The sequence below is a fragment of the Paramisgurnus dabryanus genome, chromosome 24 (assembly GCF_030506205.2).
Source record: "Paramisgurnus dabryanus chromosome 24, PD_genome_1.1, whole genome shotgun sequence".
NCBI lineage: Eukaryota > Metazoa > Chordata > Actinopteri > Cypriniformes > Cobitidae > Paramisgurnus > Paramisgurnus dabryanus.
In genome coordinates, this window is record NC_133360.1 from 1621401 (window position 1) to 1647440 (window position 26040).

The 26040-nt window shown below is 37.4% G+C and overlaps 1 long non-coding RNA gene across 1 annotated transcript; it reads left to right on the forward strand.

Moving 5' to 3' along the window:
• Window positions 1–559: 559 nt before the first annotated feature.
• Window positions 560–21833, forward strand: LOC135721107 (uncharacterized). Its single transcript, XR_010521417.1, has 4 exons — window positions 560–609; window positions 2767–2886; window positions 3031–3098; window positions 20441–21833. It is a non-coding gene; the product is annotated as an uncharacterized lncRNA (long non-coding RNA).
• Window positions 21834–26040: the final 4207 nt, after the last annotated feature.

The window sequence follows — 26040 nt, forward strand, 5'->3', positions numbered from 1 at the left end:
AGATGAGATCGAGTGGAGGTTTGAAGAAATCCGCATCGCCAGAATCAGAAGATCACTCAAAATCAATCCTACATATGAAAATAATGATGAGACTCAGAAATTCAAAGACAGACTGAAGCTGAACAATCAGACTGCAGATCTCAACATCACAAACATCAGACCTAAACACACTGGACTTTATCAACTATATATTAATATAGGAAAGAAAGATGAAGTCAAGAAATATTTTTATGTTACTGTTTATGGTGAGTACAGTATTACTAAACATTTGACCTCCAGTATTTGTATTCAGTTTTTTTTATTAAATACCAAACTCTTTTACTTATATTTTCCACAATCACAATAAACTCTCACATCTCAAAATGACAAACATTATACTTTTATGTAACTTGATTTATTCACATTTCTGTGTTTCTCTTTATATTTCTCAGCTGTTTCTACTGTCAGTATCGGTGAGTCTCCACAAAATCCATCAGCATCTCACACTGATAAACAAAATAACACTTTTATTAACAGTTGATTTATTCATCTTTTTGTGATTCTCTTTATATTTTTAAGCTTCTACTGTCAGTATCACTGAGTCTCTGCAAAATCAATCAAATCCATCAGGTATAAACAATGTGTTCATCACAGCAAAATCCCCAGTGTTAAATTAACACTGCTCGGTGTTTATATAATCCACACCAAGATTGGTGTTAAAAAAACACTAAATCAGTGTTAAAGTTAATAAGATAATGAAGTGATTGAGTCATTAATAGTGAACACCTGCTGGTCATTCCGTGTCAAATCAACTCAATTTTGGAATTGTTCCTGTCTTAAAAGTTTTATTTTGTTGACTCTTTTTCTGGAGAAAGTAATACTAAAATTAGGAAGAAAGCCAAATTATTAAATGCAATAGATGAAATCACCATAGTTAAATGAACACTATCATCATCTCTGTTTGAAAACTAAAATTACAACTTGCTTGCAGAGTTGCATGGATGATAGGTTTAACTTCTAAAGAACTGCTGTAAATCTGGTTAATAAAGTAAGTCACCATTAATCCGATTAGTGTTTCCTTTAGTTGGGTACTTGGGTCTTGAAGTTTAGTGTTAGTTTTTTTCTGCTCAATGTGGCAGTGTGTTTATAAAACACATCTGTTAAAGCAGAGGACGATGAGAAAACTGAAATCTATAACTGTTACTATGTTAATTATTATGAAAGTACAAGTCTTGGGATTCAATGATATCATAAAAAAGTAATCACTGAATATAAGTTTTTAATTTATGTTCTGCCAACCCTGTGAGGCTCCCATGAAATCCAACAGTGCTGTAAAAGTCCACATACCCTGAAGAGTTAAATATTGTTTTCCCAAATCTAATCTGTGGTGTAAGTCAGACACACTGAGACTTCAACAATCAGCCTATAAAACACAATCATGGTGACAAACAACAACAAAGCTTCATGCCGCAATGCATGCTGGGTACCAGGATTGTAGAAAACTCATTCATAAATCCCATCATGCATTGCAACATGACAAAAATTTAGCAACTTTCTTACCATTAACTGTCACCATTGTTGAGATTTGTATCAGAAATCATGAAGTCTCTCTTAAGCAAAAAACAAAAAAACACTAAAGCATATACGGCAGTCTCATTCAATGTCATTTGCATAGAGTTTTTTTATGCCTGATTCTTCATAATTAATTTGTGACCAAATGTTTCAATGATTTGTAGAGTAGAATATAATAAAAATAAACTGAGAAGGTCTGGAAGGTTTTCCCTTTACATGAAGCAATGAACAAGTGATCTTACTAAAACATTGTTGCTATTGCTAAAAGAGCAGAGTTAGATCAGTGAAGGTCAAGGGACAAATGCCTAACTAAAGGAAACACTAATCACAGTAATGGTGACTTCAAATGAACTCTTAACAAACACAAACTTAAGATTTAATGTGCTACATTTTGTGATAAATGTCTATTTTACTTGTGAGACATCATGTCAGAAAGAAGATTTGTCTACACGCGTGTGGATGCTGGAATAGTTGAGCACTTGTATTTTGTTCTGACAGCTGTTTAGAAGTTAAACTTATCCATTTAGAAAATAACTCTGCAAGTTATCATTTTATTTTTCAAACAGAGATGCTGATAGAGTGGCAAACGTGAAAGATTGCAGCTTTTGGAGGCATACACCCAACAGTATTCATCTATTGCATTTAATAATTTATCTTTCTTTATTATTTTAGTATTTTCTCCAGAAAACGAGTCATCAAAATAAAAATTTAGAGACAGGAAAATGTCCACAATGTAATTGATTTGAATGACCAGCAGGTGTTCACCATTAATGTCTTAATCATCACTTCATTATCTCATTAACTTTAACACTGATTCAGAGTTATATTTTTAACACCAGTCTTTTTTAACACCGATCTTGGTGTGGATTATATAAACACCAAATAGTGTTGATTTAACACTGGTAGAGTTAATTTAACACTGGGGATTTTCCTGTGATGTTATGTAACATTCAAACCCAAAATGACCAGCAGCTTAAGATCTGTCTATATTTTCTGCCTTTATTCAGAGATGCATCAAAAAGCATTAATCAAAAACATCTAAAAGAAAAACATGTGTCAGTGTTTGTGCTGTTCAGATTTTCTGAACAAAAAAGAATACATGATAAATATAAAAGAGTTTTTGTTCATCATTTGTTATCTTGTTTATCTTTAAACAGAATGAACTGAACTCTTACAGATGTGTTGTTGTTGTTGTTTATACATGTACTCTATCAGGAGGAAGACAGTCAGATCATATGGTTGTGATTTATTGTGTTGCTGGTGGATGTTTGATGATTGTAGCTTCAGTTCTGATCTTCTGGATCTACAGGAAACACAATAACACACAACAACAGGGTAAATATCAACAACAACTGATTAAGACTGTTTGTGCTCAGGGATTTCAAGTGACAGCCCTGCAGTTTAAATATCAGTCAAACTCATTGTTTCATTGGAAAATGAGAGTTGTGTTGTTTTATGTGTAATCTGCCATTATTACAGATCAGACCTGTGAAGATGAGATCACTTATGCTGATACAACATTTTACAAGCGAAAAGCACAGACAAAGGTAATGTAATTAAGATCTGTTTGTATCATTTCCAGCCATTAGATTTGCATGTTTGTGTGTGTGTGTGTGTGTGTGTGTGTGTGTGTGTGTGTGTGTGTGTGTGTATATATATTTAATTACAGCAGGAGCCTCATTTATAAAGCGTGCGTACACACAGATTTGATCTTAGACCGATGCATTCACTCAAATCCACTCCAACGTTCAGATTAATAAAACACGTCTTTGACGTGAAAAAGTACTTACCTTCACATCAGGTTCCGTATACGCACGTTTCCTTGTGGCAATATTGCAGTATTGCAGGTAGGCATATCTGGAACTTTAAGAGCACCAACATGCCGTTTCCACGTCGTCATCTGTATTAGAGCTTGGATCGGGCCCAAAAAAACCAAGCCCGACCCTTCCGAAGCCCGTGTGTACGTTGTGTCCAAGTCCGGCCTGGCCGGACACATTAACTGTAATTATGAGCCCGAGCACAAATTAAACCCAAGTTTAAATAGTGCGCAGTGATGTTCTTAACTACAATTCAGAGTTGTTTGAACAACAGAAATCTATTCAGAATTATCTTAATGAACTTATGCAACAAGGACAAAGCATGTAAACTGCCCTGTTTGTTTATTCAGAATGGAAACGTAAAAAAACATGCAACAATGATGCACACAGAAAATGAACAAAAATGAACTGTGGACAGAAGCGGTCTTAACATAGAGGCATAGGTAGGCGGCTGCTTGGGGCCCCTTACCAGCGGTCATATTAGGGGGGCCCCCCGCCAAACTAATAAATAAATAAAACCATTATCATCACGAACACTTCAAAAGCATTGTAAATTGTATTAATATTCTTAAGAAATATGTTGAAACTTTGAAATAGTAGTTAAAATGTCCAGTTCATGTTTATCTGTTACACATACAATCCCTTCTTTCACAATGAAATGGAGTATTCCGTATTGAGTCTGTAACCGTGTGCGCTGCGCAGCGTGAAAGATGAACCCAGAGTGACAGGAGCACTGGGAAAGTACACGAACAGAGACAAATCAAGACAAATATAAATGCAAAAATGGGGCTTTGGTGAGTCAACTGCCTAGTTCTGCTAGTAATAGCCTTAGCCCTACACTGATAAAAATAATTTTGTGGTGAAGTAAATAACGTTACTACAGAAAAAAATAATTTAAACCTTATGTTATGTTGGTGATGTTTTCGTCCACTATGGGTTGCTGTTGAGTCTTAATTTGGTCACAACTTTCTCTGTGTTTCACCAAATGGAATTACTTTTGGTGACAAATCTTATTTTGACACATATGTTTGGAAAATGCATTGAATATTTTTCAAAAACTCAACAGTAAATTGTGGGCAAATTCACAAAACTTTCGTTATGTTCGTGAAGAAAACATCCACTAAATTAAACTGCTGTAAAAATCAGATAAATATTTGGTTTCATTTTTTTTGCATAAATCTGTTAATCAACCTCAGTCCTGATTAAAACTGCAAAATGTTTAATAAAACATTTACTCAAAACTGATTTGGATAAACACACACACAATAACAAAATTGTGGACTGGATTTTTTTTACCTTTTATTGCAGTCTTGGGCATGTGAAATATTAGTAACAAAATTGGCTTTGATGCATTGCTAGTTTTTGTGCAGCATCAGATACATTTTTTTTCCTCATTTTCTGTTTGTGGCTGTTTTTGCCCCATTGACTTATTCTCTATTGGTTTGTGTTCTCTGCTTTCCATCTTCATTTTGGAGTAAAAATTTTTTTTTATAAAACTTTTAAAAAACGTTTATAGATCGGATAGGGGGGCCCCATACATCCCTTCGCCTTGGGCCCCCAGTTTGCTAAATCCGCCACTGCATCTGATTCTTGCGTTAACTTTTCTCAGAGTGATCTCTCTGGTAAAAACTATGAAGTGGATGACATAAAACTTTCCTAAGAGCTACTAAGAACAAGAGAGGTGTGCGTGTTTATGAATATTTTCCAAACATTAAACAATCTGTTGAGAAAACTAAGCTACTAATGACGGAGAGTTCTTTCACTAATAAGGAGGTTTATCGCTTGAAGAAAATAGTAAGAAAACTTACCTCTGAGCTTAACAATGAAGTCATTGATAAAACATAGATGCATGAAATATAAGAGATTGGTCTTATGCTTAGGTTTGTTTGCTTTTTTGTTTTTTTCTTAGTATATGTGTGGTGTGTTTTGTCACACAGGGTCTTCAAGCGTGTAGTGTTGCAGCATAACTGCGTAGAGTGCTTAGTTACCTGGCTTCCAGGTGCTTTGTCTCTTTTGCTTGTAGCTGCAGCCGCCATCTATACTCATGAGAGCGAAGGGGAGGCAGTTACGTAAGCCCAACCCAATGTTGGTTAGAACGTCTCTTTGGCCAAGACTCTCATGCCACCTCCACGTGGTGCACCATGGTAAACTGGGTGCCTTGCGGCCCCAGGCTAAGTGCATGAGGGATCTCGGAGTAGTCTGGAACCCCAGAGGTGCTGAGTTATTGCCCACCGGTGTGTGGACATACACTGGCTCTTCACCAATCCAGACCCCACCTATGGGTTAAATAGCAAAATGCTAGCTTGGCAGCAGGAGTTGGCAGTCATGGTGTGAGCGTAGCCGTAGGTTTTCAGCAATCGGTCCCCCATGGCAGATAACTGAGTGGAAGAACCATTCCATGGTCAACGGTCAGGGACCAACACCCAGTTAGCAGGTACTGCGGGGCAACCCATCACTGCTCCAGCTGTCGCACATCTGTGCTCCGCTGATGTTTGTAGTGCTGGGTCCAGAGGTGGATGTTTTGTTCTGGGCACGCATTCATCCACTAACCTTCTGCCCCGGCGTTTGACATTTCAAGCAACTAACTACGATGGAATTGTCTGGAAAAAACCCTCAGCGACTGGCAACTCGGGAGCCCCCTGCTAACAGGGGTGCTGTCGTTGCTCGGCAGGGCTCGCGTTCTAGGCAGGCGCGTCCCGGTCCTCATCCTGTTACTGCCTCCCTACTGTATTTGGCATGTTGGAATGTCCACTCTCTAGGGGTGTCTTCTCATCTTGACAGAGCCCAACCTCGAAAGTCTGCTATTATAGATAAAGAACTTCTACGACTCGGGGTGGACATCGCAGCATTAAGCGAGACATGGCTCACCGAAAGTGGCTCTGTTCGTCAGGCAAACTACACGTTTTACTGGAATGGCTATCCCGAAAACCAAAGACCAAAGCATGGAGTGGGTTTTGCCATCCGAAAAAAATAAGCTGCTTTGTTTCACTGAAACTCCCATCTCCATCTCTCCCAGGTTGTCATCACTGCGACTTTATACCACCTCCGGCCCAGTGATATTACTTTCTACCTATGCCCCGACCCAAACTTCGCCAGATGATCAGAAAGATGCTTTCTATCTCTTACTGAGTGAAACTCTTTCCAACATTAGGCGCGACCACACAGGAAAATCCCCAGTGTTAAATTAACTCTACCAGTGTTAAATCAACACTATTTGGTGTTTATATAATCCACACCAGGATCGGTGTTAAAAAAGACTGGTGTTAAAAATATAACTCTGAATCAGTGTTAAAGTTAATGAGATAATGAAGTGAGGATTAAGACATTAATGGTGAACACCTGCTGGTCATTCAAATCAATTACATTTTGGACATTTTCCTGTCTCTTAATTTTTATTTTGATGACTCGTTTTTTAGGAGAAAATAATACTAAAAATAATGAATAAAGACAAATTATTAAATGCAATAGATGAATACTGTTGGGTGTATGCAGGGCTGGACTGGGACAAAAAATTGGCCCTGGCATTTTGGCCGAGGCCGGCCCACTACATAGGATCACAAATCTTTGTGCAATCTTGACTACCAACTCCATATAATGATTAAGTAGAAAAGTATAAGAGCTGACACGTGACATTACAAAAATGTACACTGCAAAATCCCGGGAGTTAAATTAACACTCCTCAGTGTTTATATAGGTCCACTCCCCCAGAGTGTTAAAAAAGTAACACCGGAGAGAGTTAAAAGCAGCAATCTGTGACTTTATTCTCTCTATCACCATCTCTGTTTGAAAACTGAAATTGCATTTTAGATCTTACTTGTAGAGTTATTTTCTTATTTTAGGATTAGATGTTGGCTGTTTCATTTAAAGTCACCATTATTGTGATCAGTGGTTGTTTTAGTAGGACTTGACTCTTGACTATTAACTTGTTAGTTTTTTCAAACTGCTATATCTTAGTGTGTTTAAAACACGTTCTTATAGCAAAGAAAAGGTTATTGTGTTATTGCATATTGATGATTAAAACAAATTGTCAAACATAATCATTTAATGAACAGATTTCTTAATATAGTTTTCCTCCCTCATCAGAAGCATCATTTTCTATTAATAATAAATTACTACAGTTCAAGGTCCAGAACTCTCATAGCATTTTGTTATTCTGAAGGATTTTGATAGTGTGCACAAAACATTAACCGCTGAACAATGTAGATACACAGACATCAAGAATTGGAGTATGAATCTCAACAATGGTGACAAAGAAAATGGTAAAAAAGTTAATTATTTATTCATGCCGCAGTGCATTCTGGGAGTTCTGGATGAGATTTGTAATTTGTTTATACCCAGCATGCATTGCAGCATGAAGCTTTTCATTTTATTGTCACCATCATTGTGATTCATACTCTGATTCTTGATGTTTAAGTGTCTACATTAGACTGCAGTTAATATGTAAGTGTCAGTGTTTAATTCAGTGTTGGTTCAGAATGAAAAACTGCTATGAAATGGCTGGAGCTCATACTATGGTATCATATTTTTTGACAGAAATAAACACTTCTAGTAAAAAATCACTAAATAAACTATTTTTTAAGAGTGTTATTTGAAAGCATATCCTAAGTTATAATCATAGAAATGCACTAGTGTCTGCTCTTTGGCCACAAAAAAACATGTTTTAAATACATGTAGTGATGGTCGTTTTCGAAGCACTGCTTCATGAGGCTTCGAAACATTTACGAATCTTTTGTTTCGAATCAGTGGTTCGGAGAGTGTTTCAAACTGGCCCAAGTCACGTGATTTTAGCAAACGAGGCTTCATTACGTCATAACTGTTTCGAAACGTTTCGAAAATCCGACAATTCACCACTAGGGGGAGTTGATCACATGACCAGTGTCTAATATGTTTCGGTGAACTCGGGTCAGTTTTATTATAAAAGTTCATAAAACATTTATCCTTCTGACTAATAACACTGCCATTTTGTCTATTTATTGTTTATAGACAGATTTAATGACAAAAATGTGCATAATTAAAAGGGTAGTTAGTTTTAATGATTTGTTTGCCCTAAATAAAACAAAAAACACATAATACACTTTTAACTATGTCTTAATTAAGTTAAATAATTTTTTTAAACATATTTTAATAAAAATCTTGCTATTTTTTGTAAAAAAAAATCTAAAATGTTTGGCCATATCTGCTTTACACTATTTTGACCAGCAGGGGTCGCCAGCGTGTGTGCTGTTTTGAACTGCTTCGAAAAACTGAATCAATTTTCGAAGCAATTGGTTCATTTGATTCGAAGCTTCGAAAAGCTTCGTTTCTCCCATCACTAAATACATGTAATCATAACAGCCAGAAAAAGCTGAAAAGCTAAGACTAATACTCAAGAGTCCAATTAAAACAACCACTGATCACAATAATGGTGACTTGAAATGAAACGGCCAACATCTAATCCTAAGTTAAGAAAATAACTCTACAAGTAAGATCTAAAATGCAATTTCAGTTTTCAAACAGAGATGGTGATAGAGAGAATAAAGTCACAGATTGTAGCTTTTAACTCTCTCCGGTGTTAGTTTTTTAACACTCTGGAGAGTGGACCTATATAAACACCGAGCAGTGTTAATTTAACTCCCGGGATTTTGCAGTGCACCACATAGTTATCCTTGGTGATTTCAATGCTCGTGTGGGGAGCGACTCCAATGCATGGCCAGACGTGCTGGGTCCACATGGAGTGGGCTCAATGAACGACAATGGACAGCGCCTCCTTGAGTTTTGTGCTTCACACCAGCTGTGCATTCCATCATCTTTTTTTGAAGGCTCAACATGGTCCAAGATAACATGGCAACATCCACGCTCTAAACGCTGGCATCAACTTGACCATGTAATCATCCACAAAACCCACCTTCAGGACATTACTCATGTCAGGTCCATGCACTCAGCTGACTGTGACACAGATCACTCACCTGTGCTGCAAGATTAAACTCAAACACAAAAGAATCAACCTGTCTCGTCCTAAGCCGTCTCCGACACTCAACACTCTTGCAACCAAGTCGAAGGAAAACTGCCAAAAGTTTCAGGCTTCGTTACAAGCCAATTTGGCTTTTTCCGCCCTCAATCAGGATGCTACATTGGTTTGGCTGCGCTTTTGCAACATAGTTAGGGATTGCGCTCTTTCCAGCTTCGGCAGATGCACCCAAAAACATCCAGACTGGTTTAGGTGTCATGCAGACATTCTCCTTCCTTCTCTTGCGAAAAAGCGCGCGGCACGACTGGCTGTCAAACAAGACTGCTCCTCTCGTACCATCGCTCACTGGAAGCAGATCCGCTCAGAGGTGCAGCATCTAACACGGAAGGCAAAACACCTCTACTGGGAAAACATCTGCAGGCGTGTAGAACATTGCTCTGCTACTGGTAATATTGGAGGAATGTACCAGGGGCTAAAGCAAGCTCTAGGTCCTCCTGTGAAGAAATCTTCCCCTCTACGATCTTCAACGGGTGAAATACTTACAAACCTGGACGATCAGTTAAATCGCTGAGTGGAACATACATTACAGCGCACTGTATACTGAGCCTGTAATAGCGTGCGAAGCTGCTATAGTATCTGCTGTTCCCCTACTCCCAACCATGCCCGAGCTTGACATAAACTTCACTCTTAATGAGGTCATAAACACCATCAGCCTTCTGAAGAATAACAAAGCCCCTGGTGTGGATGGGCTTCCACCGGAAATCCTTTCAAGCGGTGGCAACACACTTGCCGTGGAACTCCATCACCTCTTTTCAATCTGCTGGAATGAAGGGACCATCCCAGATGAATTACGTAACGCTAACATAGTTACTCTGTATAAGAACAAAGGGGATCGCTGTGACTGCAACAATTACCGCGGCATAGCTCTTCTCTCCCAGCCCGGCAAGGTCTTAGCCCGCCTTATCCTCCCACAGATACAGGTCATTGCAAACAGGATACTCCAGGAGAGCCAATGCGGGTTTCGTCCTGGTCGTTCAACCACAGACATGAGTTTCTCAGTTCGACAAATCCAAGAGAAATGCATTGAGCAAGGCCGGCCCTTGTACGCAGTCTTTGTCGATCTGACAAAGGCCTTTGACTGCGTCAGCAGGTCTGGCCTCTTTACCATCCTTCGCCAACTGGGTTGTCCTCCTAAACTCTTGAAAATCATACAAGAATTTCATGTTAGCATGAAGGCAACAATACAGTTTGAAGGCACTCGCTCCAAGGAATTTCCAGTTCTCTGTGGTGTAAAGCAAGGCTGCGTACTAGCTCCAACTCTCTTCGGCATATTCTTTTCCGCTGTCCTGCGCCGAGCTTTCCCTGTTCCATCTGGAGTGCTACTTCGCACACACAGCTCTGGCAATCTCTTCAACCTGGCAAGACTACGCGCCAAAACAAAGATCAACCGAGTCCATATCCGGGAATTCCTATATGCAGACGATGCCGTCTTCATTGCCAACTCTGAGACTGAGCTGCAGGTTCTGTGCTCCTCCTTTGCTGCAGCATGCGAGGAGTTTGGACTGAAGATCAGTCTGGGAAAAACAGTGGTCTTTGCTCAACCTGCTACGCTTTCACCCACAATCACCATCAATAACTGTGTACTGACAAACGTCTCAAAGCTCACCTATCTGGGTTCCACAGTCGACACCTTCAACAGACTAGACTGTGAATTGGACATCCGTATTGAGAAAGCATCAACAACCTTCGGCAGGCTCAGCGAGAGAGTATGGAAGAACAACTCGCTGTCTCTCCGCCTAAAAATTCAAGTTTACGAGGCCTGTATACTCAGCACTCTCTTGTACGGCAGTGAAACGTGGGCCACCTACCGCAGACACGAGCATCGTCTGAACACCTTCCACTTTCGTTGCCTGCGCTCAATTACCGGCATAACCTGGAAGGATCACGTTCCAAACTCGGCTATCCTTTCTACAACCAAGTGCACAGACCTCTACACTATGCTGCGCACACGCCGCTTACATTGGGCTGGCCACATCTACCGGATGGATGAAAACCGGTTACCAAAAGCAATCTTGTATGGTGAAATTGCTGATGCCCCACGCCCAGTCGGGCGCCCGAAGCTCCGTTTTAAGGATGTCCTGAAGTGTGACCTTCGGTCGTTCGTTCTATCAAGTGATAACTGGGAAAACCTTGCCGCTGACCGAGTATTGTGGCGTTCCTCTATAAGATCTGGTGCCTCAAGATCTCACCTGCAGTATTTAGACTTCCTCAACAGTAGAAGACTGAAGCGCCTCACCAATCGTCGTTCTCGACACAAAGGGCCTGAATGAATGAATTTGCCAACTTCAGCTATTGAGAGAGTGCTTTTTTTAAACACGCTATGCTTTGTCTTGCTAAATGTTTGTACTAATGAATATTTAATTTGAGGGGGGTTAATTGTACCGAGTCTAATTCAGACCGGAATCATGTGGAACCTCATTTACCCTCACGCAAATGTCTTATTCAGTTAACTAAAACACATGAGTTATGTGATGTATGGAGACAGCTGAATATTGAACAAAAGCAATATACTTGGACTCATGTTTGAAGGTATGATCTCCTTAGTGAGATTAGACAGATTTTATGTTTTTAAGCACCACTGTGGTATTGTTAAAAGTTGTTATATTATTCCTATTATATACCCTAAGTCAATCAGATCATAAAATGGTACAATTGTCAGTTTTTCTAAATTCTATAAAGCCAGTGAGTGCCTATTGGCATTTCAACACAACTTTAGTAAATGACAGATGATTTAAGTTTTTTTGGGAAGATTTCAGCCTTAGCAGTCTTTTTGTTAGGGATGGCGGTGGATATACACAAAAGACTTTTATTATATACAAAACAGAAAATAAAGCCCACGAGGGGGCAAAACAACACAAACAGGAATACTAAATGAGAAGGAATAAACACTAAACTGGGCACTTAAACACTAAACTAGACTGAACACTAAACATCCAAAAAACTTGACTAGACTTGCTTTTACTAAACTGGACAGAATACTCACAGATATAGAATAATGCACAAGCACAGGACAATGAATACAAGAGGATTAAATAGGGGAGCAAATCAAGCGGGAAATAAGCACCACTTTAATTTACAGCCCGCAAAAATAAGAGTTACCTGGTAACTCCTATATACATATACAGATCAAAGAGGTTCAAGTTGCTATTATTTTTATTGTGCTGTTATATTTTATTTGCCGACGTGGCTTGTAGACATCAACTGTAGGCTATACAATACACTTTCATCAGGTAGCAAATATGAAAAAAAATATATAACAAAAAAATCAATAGACCATATTACCCATAGACGTAAGTCATACATACCACGTAATATTACAATAGGTACCCTGTAGTTATGAAATACTTAGAGAATAAATAATTTATAATTTTCCATATATTCTTACCCCCTTATTACCCCGAAACTTAAAATACCGTTCCATTATACCTACAAGTACTTACTGTGGAGGTAATCTGTTGTTACAAATACATTAGGTACGCTGTAAATTCGGTTTAATCACGCGGGACTTTGCGGGTCGTAAAATAAAGTGTTACCAAAGACTCAACTAAACACAGGTTTATAGGTACAGAAACACAGGGTGCTTTGGTCAGGTCACAATATCAAAGAGTAAATGAAATGGATGTACCTTGAAAGATTTTTTTCAGTTTAGAGAGAAATAATAGACAAAATAGAACCATCCATGCTTTACGTTCTGAATCCGGGGTTCTTCTGACAAACCCTATTAACATTCCTAAGAGAGTAGTTACTTTCTATAGAGAGCTTTACAAAAAATAATTGGGCTTTGAATACAATGAAAACAGTGAGTTTTTTGAAAATCTCCTTCAGGTGTCAGTGGATGCTTAATAGGAAACTTTCAGGTGCCTTGACTTTGGGAGAGGTGTATAAAGCTCTCCAGGGCATGGAGATGGGCTGCCAGTTGACTTTTACAAAGCTTTTTGGTCAGTGATAGGAGAGGACTTGTTAGAGGTACTGAATAGCAGTTTAGCCGGAGGGTTACTGCGGTTGAGTTGCCGGAGAGCAGTCCCAACGCTCCTACCTAAAAAGGGGATCTGACGGATATAAAGTGCTGGCGGCCCGTCTGGCTCTTGTGCAACGCCTATAAACTGCTCTCTAAAACCCTGCACTCTAAAAAAATAATCCGTAAAAAAACGGATAATGTCCTGGCAGAAAATTACCGGCGCTTTTTTTGTTATGTTTACAGAATTTCCGTTTATTCAAAAACTGAAAATTCTGTAGATTTATAGAACATTTTCCGTAACCTTTAGGGACACTTCAATCCGCCTATGAAACGCAACAATGGTGACAATCAACAACAAAGCTTCATGCCACAATGCATGCTGGGTACCAGGATTGTAGAAAACTCTTTCTTAACATTTACTCTCACCATTGTTGAGATTTGTATCCAAAGTGTTGATGTCTCTGAAGCAAAAACCACACCTGACACATTTTCAGCCATCTTATACAAGACAGTGTCTTATTAGATTAGCATAGGGTGTCACTCTTATACATTTGAGTTCTTTATTCTTACTTTATCATTTCATATTTAAATGCTAGGCAGTATAACATAAAAACAACCAAGCTTAGATGACATCAAAGACACTACCCCTTACTCAAGCGACAAACAAGTTGTAATTCCTACAAGCAAAAACACTGTTGCAATGTTAAAAGAGCAAAGTCAGTTCTGGAAAGTCAAGGGACAAAAGCCTAACTAAAGGGAACACTAATCACCATAGTGGTGACTTAAAAGGAATCTAAAAGAAACACAAACTGGAGATTTAATATGATAAATATTTTGGTAAATATCCATTTCACTTACACGTCACGTCAGAAGGAAGATTTGTCTACTAAATCAGTGGTTCCCAAATCCAGTCCTCGGGACCCCCCTCCCAGCATGTTTTAGATGTCTCCTTATATGAAACACCTGATTCCACTCATCAGGCTAGGCTGGAAGGCGTGATTTTTTTCCCAAACCAGTTCAGATAGGAGTTTTACTTAAACATGAGCTCAGGGGCAGAAAGAAATTTGATTGGTTCACAAAAATGACCAATGAAAGTCCTCAACCGGAGCCTTCAAGGCAGCTTCTGCAGTGAAGCAGTTCGCGCTCACAGTTGGTCAGGTGAGTAGCGCAGATGGTTAGATAGGAATGTGATTGGTTTAGAATTCAGCTCGAACTGTTTCGAGCGTTTAAGTTACGTGTTTCCATGTTTTCACGTGTCCGTGGCACGACTTTCATTTTCGTGCCAGTTTCACGTGTTGGTTGCTCAATTGTTTTTCCTATTTTCTTACCATTGTCGCTTGGGATTGGGGTTAGAACAACTTTGTTACATAAAATGACATCCTAACCCAACATCAAATGAAAACTGTTTAAATTTTTGACAAATAAACCACTGCCATTCTAACCCAGACCCAACTTCATCCTCACGCGAAAACAGTTTAAAAATAAAAAAAACCCACAAGTCTAACCCCAATCCCAATTGACAATGGTTTGAAAAAAGGAAAAAAATTGAGTAACCAACACGTGAATCTGGCACGAAAATGAAAGTCGTGCCACGGACACGTGAAAACGTGGAAACATGTATCTTAAATGCTCAAAACATTTCGAGCTGAATTCAAAACCAGTCACATTCCTATCTAACCATCTGCGCTACTCACCTGACCAACGGTGAGCTCGAACTGCTTCACTGCAGAAGCTGCCTTAAAGGCTCCGGTTGAGGACTTTCATTGGTCATTTTTGTGAACCAATCAAATTTCTTTCTGCCCCTGAGCTCATGTTTAAGTAAAACTCCAATCTGAACTGGTTTGGGGAAAAAAATCAAGCGGCTGGCGGGAGCCTGATGAGTGGATTCAGGTGTTTCATATAAGGAGACATCTAAAACATGCTGGGAGGGGGGTCCCGAGGACTGGATTTGGGAACCACTGTACTAAATCACATGTGTGGATGCTGGAATAGTTGAACACTTGTATCTTGTTCTGACAACAGTTGTTTAGAAGTTAAAGGGGACATATTATGAAAATCTGACTTTTTCCATGCTTAACTGCTATAATTGTGTCCCCAGTGCTTCTATCAACCTAGAAAATGTAAAAAAAGATCAACCTAGTAACTTAGTTTTGGTAAACCATTTTCTGCAAGCATGTGAAAAAATAGGTCATTGTAATTTGGCCCTTATTGTGATGTCAGAATAAGGTAATACCGCCCCCTTTATCTGCACTATCCAACCACAGCACAACCATTTAGTACGGAGAGCAAGAGAGAGAGGGAAAATAATTCACAGCACAATTGAGTTTCAATTGCAACAAACCACCATCATTGTGATCAGTGGTGGCACTTCATCCGCTCATTTGCATTTTAAATGACACACCCAAAACGGCACACTTTTGCTCAGACCTAGATTAAGACTTAGTTTACATCTTTAAAAAAATCTCATAATATGTTCCCTTTAAACATCATCCACCATCCACAATAACTCTGCAAGCAAGTTGTAATTTTAGGTTTCAAACAGAGATGGTGATAGAGAGGCAAAAGTGAAAGATTGCAGCAGGAGTTGTTATACCCATAATGCAACATGTTATTAAAAAAAACAGATAAACGCCTGTAAAACATAAATACGGAAAATTCCTTCATATTTACACAGTACTTTGTCCGTTTTTTTTACGGATTTTTTTTAGAGTGTGGCAAATGTTAGTGGGAGTCATGGACCAGGTCATCCATCCTGATCAGACATACTGTGTTCCTGACAGGTCGATTTTTGATAATGACTTTTAAGATGTTTCTAAGGTATTAAATTTAGATTGTGATTTAATTTCACTTGATCAGGAGAAAGCATATGACTGCGTTGAACATGAATATCTGTGAAGAGTTTATAGATCGGGGCATGTACACTGTAAAAAATTGTGCCGTTAAAAAACAGTAATCAACTGGCAGCTTGGTTGCCAGCAAGATAATGTTATTTTACGGTTCTGCCTCTGTTAAAATACAGTTCTACTTCCGTTAATTTACAGCTCCCCTATTTTAACAGTATGTTAATGTTATAATGCCCTGAAAGAAACTCATTTCATTTAGGAAACCAATTGCCTGATCCATTCAAGTTTATAAATATATATATTTACATGGTGGTGTTAGTATTGTGAACTTAATTAATTTGAGTCCACTGAAAACAAATATTACTTCTAAAATTGAACTGCAAACATTTAAAGGGGACATATTATGAGATTTTTTTTAAGATGTAAACTAAGTCTAAAATAGGTCTGAGCAAAAGTGTGCCGTTTTGGGTGTGTCATTTAAAATGCAAATGAGCGGATGAAGTGCAACCACTGATCACAATGATGGTGGTTTGTTGCAATTGAAGCTCAATTGTGCTGTGAAATATTTTATCTCTCTCTTTCTCTCCATACTAAATGGTTGTGCTGTGGTTGGATAGTGCAGATAAAGTGGGCGGTATTACCTTATTGTGACATCACAATAAGGGCCAAATTACAATGACCTATTTTTTCACATGCTTGCAGAAAATGGTTTACCAAAACTAAGTTATTGGGTTGATCTTTTTAACATTTTCTAGGTTGATAGAAGCACTGGGGACACAATTATAGCACTTAAACATGGAAAAAGTCAGATTTTCATAATATGTCCCCTTTAAACTTTCACACAAATCTCATGTAGTTCACCATGAGCAAACTACACAGTAACTGCTTTAAAATAAAACAACAGGCAGCATAACACCAATGATCTACTGCCCATCCTTGACCTAAACAACCACACTACTCTTCAGCACAATGGAACCCAAAAACTGAGCCAAATCCTAACAAAACAAAACATTAAAGGGGTCATATGATGAAAATGTTAGCATTGCCACTTTGTAGGTTTGAGCAAAAATGTGTCGTTTTGGGTGTGTTTTTTAAAATGCAAATGAGCGGATGAAGTGCAAACACTGATCACAATGATGGTGGTTTGTTGTAATTGAAACTCTATTGTGCTGTCAAGTCCAAAAATGTGTCGTTTTGGGTGTGTTTTTTAAAATGCAAATGAGCGGATAAAGTGCAAACACTGATCACAATGATGGTGGTTTGTTGTAATTCAAACTCAATTGTGCTGTCAAGTCCTTCTTTTCTCTCTCTTTCTCTCTGCACTAAACGGCAGTACAGTGGTTGGAGAGTTCAGATTAAGGAGGCGGTATTATTCTAATAAGATATCCTTATGACATCATAATGAAAGCCAAATTTCAATGACCTATTTTTGCTCACACCTACAAAGTGGCAATGCTAACATTTTCATCATATGACCCCTTTAAACACTAAGAGATCTCTCACATTATCATCTTGTGTAAATCCCCTGAACAGTTTTTAAGTTAACATGATTTAAAAAACAAAATACAAGGACTTTTCTCTAATTTCTCTAAGATAATGTTTTTTTACGGTCTCCTTCGGACTGTTAAAAAACATTAGCATTCTGTGTTTTTATATCTTACATATTTAACCCTTTAAACCCCATTGCAAAATCCTTGGTGTCAACAGAACACTGCTTAATGTGTCCACACTACAAAGAGTAAAAGAAACAGAGCCAATGTTGAAATTAATGAGATAATGAAGTGATGATTGAGTTAATGATGAACAGCTGCTGTTAACAAACACAATAACTGAATGAAAGATGAACAAGAACCGAATAAAAGAGAAAACAAGCAGAAACTCAACTTACAGACTTAGAAGAGACTCAAACTTAGAGTTCCTAAGATCTCACAAGAAGATCATCAAACAACTCCACACACAGCATTAACATCTTCATTTATTACAAACCAGTTAGATTTTATTTTATATGTACATTAGCTCTTACTGAGAAATAAATCATACGGTGTGGTTTCCTAAACAGGTATTATCTTAAACCAGGAATAGTTTAATTAGGAAATTTAACAAGTTTTAACAAACATGCCTAACTAAAAACATTACTTGTGCATTTTCAGGCGAAACAAAGGGCACTGATGTATTTCAAGATATGTCAGTGCAAGTTGTTTTGAGTTTGGACAGCTCTAGTCTAATAGTCTAATCCCTAAATAATAGTTACCATTCTCGTGATCAGTGTTTACTTTACTAGGACTCTTGATCCTTGGGTTTGCCCTTTGGTGTTATATTTATTCATGCTTATCAATGTGATTTGAAAGACATTGAATATGGCAAAAAAGTATAAATAAAGTATTATCACTAACTAATGACTGTTATGGTGTAAGTCTCATGAGTCAAAAGTAATTTACTGATTTATACAGAAGCTCTTAAGTGATTAGATGGGTGGCAACCCCTTATAGTAGTCTTATAATGTGACAGAAACTGAGTGTTGATGTAGCCAGAGGAATCTTAAAAACATTGGGATTAAATGAAATTAAAAAACACGAGCAAACTACACACACAGACATCAAGAATCAGGCTATGAATCTCAACAATGGTGACTATCAAATGAAAAGCTTCATGCTGCAATGCATGCTGGGTATCAGCATAGTACAAAACTCATTAGGCCGATGAACTGTTTTCCCATTTTCTTTTGTCACCCTAGTTGAGAATCGTAGGCTGATTCTTGATGTCTGTGAGTGTCATCTGAGGACTGTATTCAAGTTTGCAAAAGTCCATATGTTGTAACTCTATCAAGATATCAGATTACTGTAATATTAATAATTGTTGTAATGATTCTCATTCAAACATGTTAATACTTAGTCATGATTAACCCTACATACTACTAATTGTTATGATTCAGCTTCTTAAGGCTGGTAAGACAAACTACTGATCAATAATCAGACATCCAACCTCACGATAGTCTATCATCTCTTGGTTTTCTTTGCCATAACAAACATGCATCATAAAGACACAGTTACTGCAACCAGACTGAACACCAAGTCAAGAGCCCAACTAATGAAAACAGTGATCACCATAATGGTGACTTTAAAGAAAATGCTTGTAAAGTCTAGTAAACACCTGTTTGTTCTCAGTAAGAACTGTTGTAGATGTATAACAGAAATAAAGTCAAAGTGGTTTATAAGTGAAGATGGTAATGGTGTTTGTGGAAATGTTTAATTCTCCTCTGGTGATATATGGAGATTTAATGTGTTCTGTTATTTTCAGTTGATGTTCATCTAAGTCTTTGTGTCTGTAAGTGTTTCTGCTCATCTCTTCTCTTTTTTAATTTATCTTTTCTTCAGTGATTCTGTTTATTAGCAGCAGGTGTCCATCATTAATGCTTCAGTATCTGAACTCATTGACTTGATTTCAGGTGGATCATAAGGAAACTAATGTAGGGAATAGTGAATGAGGGTGTATGGTGTGATTTGGGACGCAGTCTTAAACGGTGGACTCTCAGGGCTGTAAATTCACATTATTCTGAAAACTGTTTTTTTACAGAATGCAGAATTTAACAGTATACTTCTGTTTTTGTTAAAAAACAGAATCATACTGTTAAATTTGGCTGTTTTTTAACAGCAATTTTTTACAGTGTACACAGTAAATTCCCTGGTGTTAATTTTAACACCGGTCGGTGTACAAAATGGAACCACCAGCAGGGTGTTAAAGTAACACTGAAGCAGTGTTAAAGTTAATGAGATAATGAAGTGATGATTAAGACATTAATGGTGAACACCTACTTGATTTTTATTATTACAAATCTATGGATGATCTTGTTACTTTTGAATTGTTGTGGTGTGAAGCCCTATGCTCCGTTTTTGAAGGTGAATAATTTTTTTCTTTGTTAAATGTAATATAAGGTTGTATTGTGGGTAGGTTTGTTTGTTCTTTGTAATAAAGTTTTGTTAAAATTCAAAATTCTCTCTCTCTCTCTCTCTCTCTCTCTCTCTCTCTCTCTCTCTCTCTCTCTCTCTCTCTCTCTCTCTCTCTCTCTCAAACTGACTGGAACTACATGTGCATTAAACGGTTTTAATGCACACCTTCCAGCCAATCAGAATCGAGTATTTAAACAGACTACTATTTATACCATAACCATCTCAAACTGAATCATTCAATAAATATTCTGTTGTTTTTAAACTGCTACATTATTTTTTAATGTCTTTTTTTTCTTGCCTGCTTGTTTCTCTGACAGAGAGTTAAAGATGAAGATGATGTGGTGTATGCAGGTGTCGTCAGATGTTGATCAACTGGCTCTGATTCTGTCTTATATAAATACCGTTCATATCACAATTTCTATCATTTTTAGTTTTACTAAATGTTATTTCTTTAAATAAGTGTTTTTATTTTATTTATTAGCAACTAAAAAAATTCTGGACGTACATATAAGATAACAATGGTGGATGATTGCATTATCCTTTCCATGATAAAGAAAACCCCCTTTACAATGTCCAGATATCCAGACAAATGAAGAACACTTTACAGGAGGTAAAGATGTCATTGTCAATCAAAACAATAAATAGAATATGTTACAAGGAGAAATACAAAGGGTTCACCACAAGATACAAAAGCCTCAAGAATAGGAAGGGGAGATTAGACTCCAAAAAAGTAAACTAATATCAACTTGTATAAGACTAATGAATAAAGATGACGGAGAAGGTTAAGAACATTTCATGATACGAGCAGGCAACATCTTTAGTAAAATACTGTAGTGTTCAGGCAGTGTGAATGTATTTCCATGCATGGCTTCCTAAGGCAGTGTTTCCAAACCTTTTTTCTGCCACGGCACAGTTTTGATATAAGTAAAAAATTTAATTTAAAGTAAATTACATTTAATGCGAAACTTGATATTGTTTTGATGAACACAAATGATATCCTGGCTGGAATTGATGACAGTGACACACGCAGCTGTGACCAATTCAGCAACCTTGTAGCTAACTTTAAGTGCTTTTTCAAACACTGTGACAGTGTTATATTCCATGGCACACCAAACAAGGGGTCACGGCACACTAGTGTCCTGACTCCTAAGGCACTGGGTCGCTGGTGTTTTTTGTTAATGTAACATTAGCCAGAAGCATTCAGATTCATTTTTCACTTCTCTGGACATGTAAATGGGTTTTTCTTTATCATGGAGAGGATAATGTGATCATCCACCACTGTTATCCTATATAGACATATAAGATTTTTATGTTGCCGAGTTCACCAGTGTGTTATTTTTTGTCAGAATGTACCAATTGTAAATCTAACTCATTGTATTTTAATGGCTCACTATGAGCTTCAAGGAACTAACTGAAGTCTCCATGAATTATGTGACGGCCAGGGCCGGAGTGGGACTCATTTTCAGTCCTGGGGCCTCATTTATCAAGCGTGCGTACGAACAGAAGTGTGCGTAAAGTGTGCGTAGGAACAGTTTTACGCAAAGTGTGGAATTTATCAAATTGCACTTATACGTAGAAATGTGTGTAAATATACGCACACCTCGGAGAATGCGTACGCAGAGCATCTAGTGGTAGAATAGCGATACTACACAGGACCGTCCATCCCCAGTGTTAAAAGAACACTTTGCCTATTTATTATCTACGGAAGCCGAGAGAGGACATGCACTATTATTATTTTTGCTTACTTGTGTTCTCGTGATCACGACTTAATTTATCGTTATCTCGAGATAACAAAAGTTGTTTTCTCATGATCTCGACATAACAAAAGTTGTATTATTGAGATGTGATTAAAGCTTATGTGTACTTGATAGAACGTGTTGTTTTGTTTGTAATCCGCAAAAGCATATTTTGCTAGGTTAGCATGGATGAACAAATGAGATTTTACTTGGATCAGAGATTCTCTCAGGCTGAAATAGATTTGTCAATATACAATTGAAGAAGTGATGAAGTTAATTAGATAATGAAGAGATGAACGAAGTGATGATTGACCATTAATGATAAACACCTGCTGTTAATAAACAGAATCACTAAAGAAAGATAAACAAGAAGAGAATAAAGACAAAATTCCAGCAGAACCACAACAACTACAAAAAATAAATAAACATTTCTTGGTGGAGCTAATGTAGACTGCAAAATCCCCAGTGTTAAATTAACATTAACACTGCTTAATGTTTATATAGATCCACACTACAGAGTGTTAAAAAAGTAACACTGAGGCATTTTACATCTTACTTGTAGAGTTATTTATTAACTTAGGTTTAGATGTTTCATTTAAAGTCACCATTATTGTGATCATTGGTTGTTTTAGTTGGACTCTTGACTCTTTGTTTATTTTTTCTGCCTGCTATAACATTGTGTGTTGTATTTGTTATGGCAAAGAAGAGACCATGTTGCAATTCTGTTATGGTGTTTGATACGTAATGTTAAACATCTAGAAAATGTTTTTATTCATTTAGTGTTTGCTCATTTAGCAGATGTATTGGTCTCTCTCAGTAATGTGATGCTACAGTATGATATCTGGCACTCTCAAAGCGGTTTGTCATTCTGAAGATTTTGAAACAATGTGTACTTAGATTAACCATGGTGTAACTTAAACACACGAACATCAAGTCTCACAGTATGAATCTCAACAATGGTGACAAAGAAAAATGCCAAAATGTTCATGATTTTTTTTCATGCCGCAGTGCATTCTGGGAGTTCTGGATAAGATTTATTGATACCCAGAATGCATTGCAGCATGAAGCTTTTCATTTTATGGTCACCATTATTGAGATCCATACTCAGATTCTTTATATTTGGGTGTCTAAATTGGACAACAGTTAATTTTGAACTATACAATATTTCAACTTTCTTTAAAATGATAAACTGCTATGAGAGTGCCAGATGTCATACTTCAGTATCACATTACTGACAGAAAAAATATTTTGGGTAAGCAAACTAAAATAGCATATCAGTTTTTTACATGACAATCAACACTATATCCTAACCACCGCCACCACCGCTGCTGCCATAAAATCACACTGGACACTTCTGTCTCTTTTGCTGCCATGACAAACAGATTTTAAACACACCAAGTTACAGCAACCAGAAAACAACAAGTCAAAAACAGAGTAAAGAGTCCAACTAAAACAACCACTGATCACAATAATTGTGACTTTTAATGAAAGAGCCAACATCTGGACCTAAGTTAATAAATAACTCTACAAGTAAGATGTAAATTCCTTCAAGATGTAAAATGCTTCAAGTGTTACTTTTTTAACACTCTGTAGTGTGGATCTATATAAACATTAAGCAGTGTTAATGTTAATTTAACACTGGGGATTTTGCAGTCTACATTAGCTCCACCAAGAAATGTTTATTTATTTTTTGTAGTTGTTGTGGTTCTGCTGGTATTTTGTCTTTATTCTCTTCTTGTTCATCTTTTTTAGTGATTCTGTTTATTAACAGCAGGTGTTTATCATTAATGGTCAATCATCACTTCGTTCATCTCTTCATTATCTAATTAACTTCATCACTTCTTCAACCCAACCACACCCATACTTGACTTTGGTTTAGTCCACATTGGCTTTAGTTTCTACAGAAGGTTCATGTGGGCTAAGTCAGATGGGGCCAGCATGAAACCCGGGTGCAAGCCCAGCTTGGGGCCCATATTGCAAGCCCATATGGGGCCTACATTTGCCCCACCAAGCACTGCTGGCTGGGTTAGAGATGGTCCCTAAGTTCACGAACATGAACCTTCCAACTTTATTTATTTATTAAGTCTATCGGCTACACATTAGCTACGCGTGTGGTAACGCGACCCCAACTCATATGCATTAGCAGTCCACTTTAAAATACACTAAATATTATGGACAGGAAATTACATTATGACATTTGGATTATCATAACGAGAAAACAACTTTTGTTTTCTCGAGATCATGAGAAAATTAAGTCGTGATCACGAGAAATCAACTTTTGTTATCTTGAGATAACGATAAATTAAGTCGTGATCACGAGAAAACAAGTAAGCAAAAATAATAATAGTGCATGTCCTCTCTCGGCTTCCGTAATTATCCACCCCAAGGTGTTAAAATGATTACTGTTAATAAAGTAACTGCAAATCAGTGTTGAAGTTAATTAATGAAATAAGTGTCTAACCCTATATAAGAAAGCTCTGTCAAATGCTTGACTCAGTGCAGTGGCTTATCTTGCATTATTGGAAGACTTGGCAAATCATCCATTCCGACGGGAGTGCGTTTTCAAAGATTGCGCCGATGATGCTGGTTATGCGGCTGTCCAAGGAAAGTTCTGTCATTGTCTGTCCTCCTACAGATTTCACGTCGGTGTGCTGTGACGCGATTTTTTTTTTTTGGCTGATAATTTAATGTCAAACCACTTTTTTATTTCTAGAAGTGTTCTCATACCCAACGGAATAAAACTCACTGGTAACATGTTCCCATGCAGATTTGTTTTCTTTTGTTAGTCATTCCTCCCGCACTAAGTGAACCAAACAGATGTGTTATTAGGATTTAACCTCATCCACCAGTAACTCAATTTCTGTGTCTGTAAAGTTCCTCTTTTTCGCTTTCTTTGCCATTATTGCGATGAGGGAAAAAGCACAACCACGTGACTTATAACGGGAGGTGTTGTAACCATATATGGTTCATTGGAGGCGTTTCGGAATGCAAATGCACAGGAAAATCCCCAGTGTTAAATTAACTCTACCAGTGTTAAATCAACACTATTTGGTGTTTATATAATCCACACCAAGATCGGTGTTAAAAAAGACTGGTGTTAAAAATATAACTCTAAATCAGTGTTAAAGTTAATGAGATAATGAAGTGATGATTAAGACATTAATGGTGAACACGTGCTGGTCATTCAAATCAATTACATTTTGGACATTTTCCTTTCTCTAAATTTTTATTTTGATGACTCGTTTTCTGGAGAAAATACTAAAATAATAATAAAGACAAATTATTAAATGCAATAGATGAATACTGTTGGGTGTATGCCTCCAAAAGCTGCAATCTTTCACGCTTGCCTCTCTTTTGGCATCTCTGTTTGAAAAATAAAATTATAACTGGCAGAGTTATTTTCTAAATGGATAAGTTTAACTTCTAAACAGCTGTCAGAACAAAATACAAGTGCTCAACTATTCCAGCATCCACAAGCGTGATTTAGTAGACAAATCTTCTTTCTGACGTGACGTCTCACAAGTCAAATAGACATTTATCACAAAATGTATCACATTAAATCTTAAGTTTGTGTTTGTTATGAGTTCTTTTGAAGTCACCATTATTGTGATTAGTGTTTCCTTTAGTTAGGCATTTGTCCCTTGACCTTCAATGATCTAAACTCTCCTCTTTTAACAATAGCAACAATGTTTTAGTAAGACCACTTGTTCATTGTTTCATGTAGAGGGTAAACTTTTCAGACCTTCTCAGATTGTTTATTTTTATTATATTCTACTCTACAAATCATTGAAACATATGATCACAAATTAAATATGAAGAAACAGGCATATAAAAAGCTCTATGCAAATGACATTGTATTGAATAAGACTGCCATAATGCTTCAGTGTTTTTTGCTTAAGAGAGACTTCATGATTTCTGATACAAATCTCAACGATGGTGACAGTTAATGGTAAGAAAGTTGCTACATTTTTGTCATGTTGCAATGCATGATGGGATTTATGAATGAGTTTTCTACAATCCTGGTACCCAGCATGCATTGCGGCATGACGTTTTGTTGTTGATTGTCACCATGATTGTGTTTTATAGGCTGATTGTTGATGTCTCAGTGTGTCTGACTGAAACCACAGATTAGTTTTGGGTAAACAATATTTAACTCTTCAGGGTATGTGGACTTTTACAGC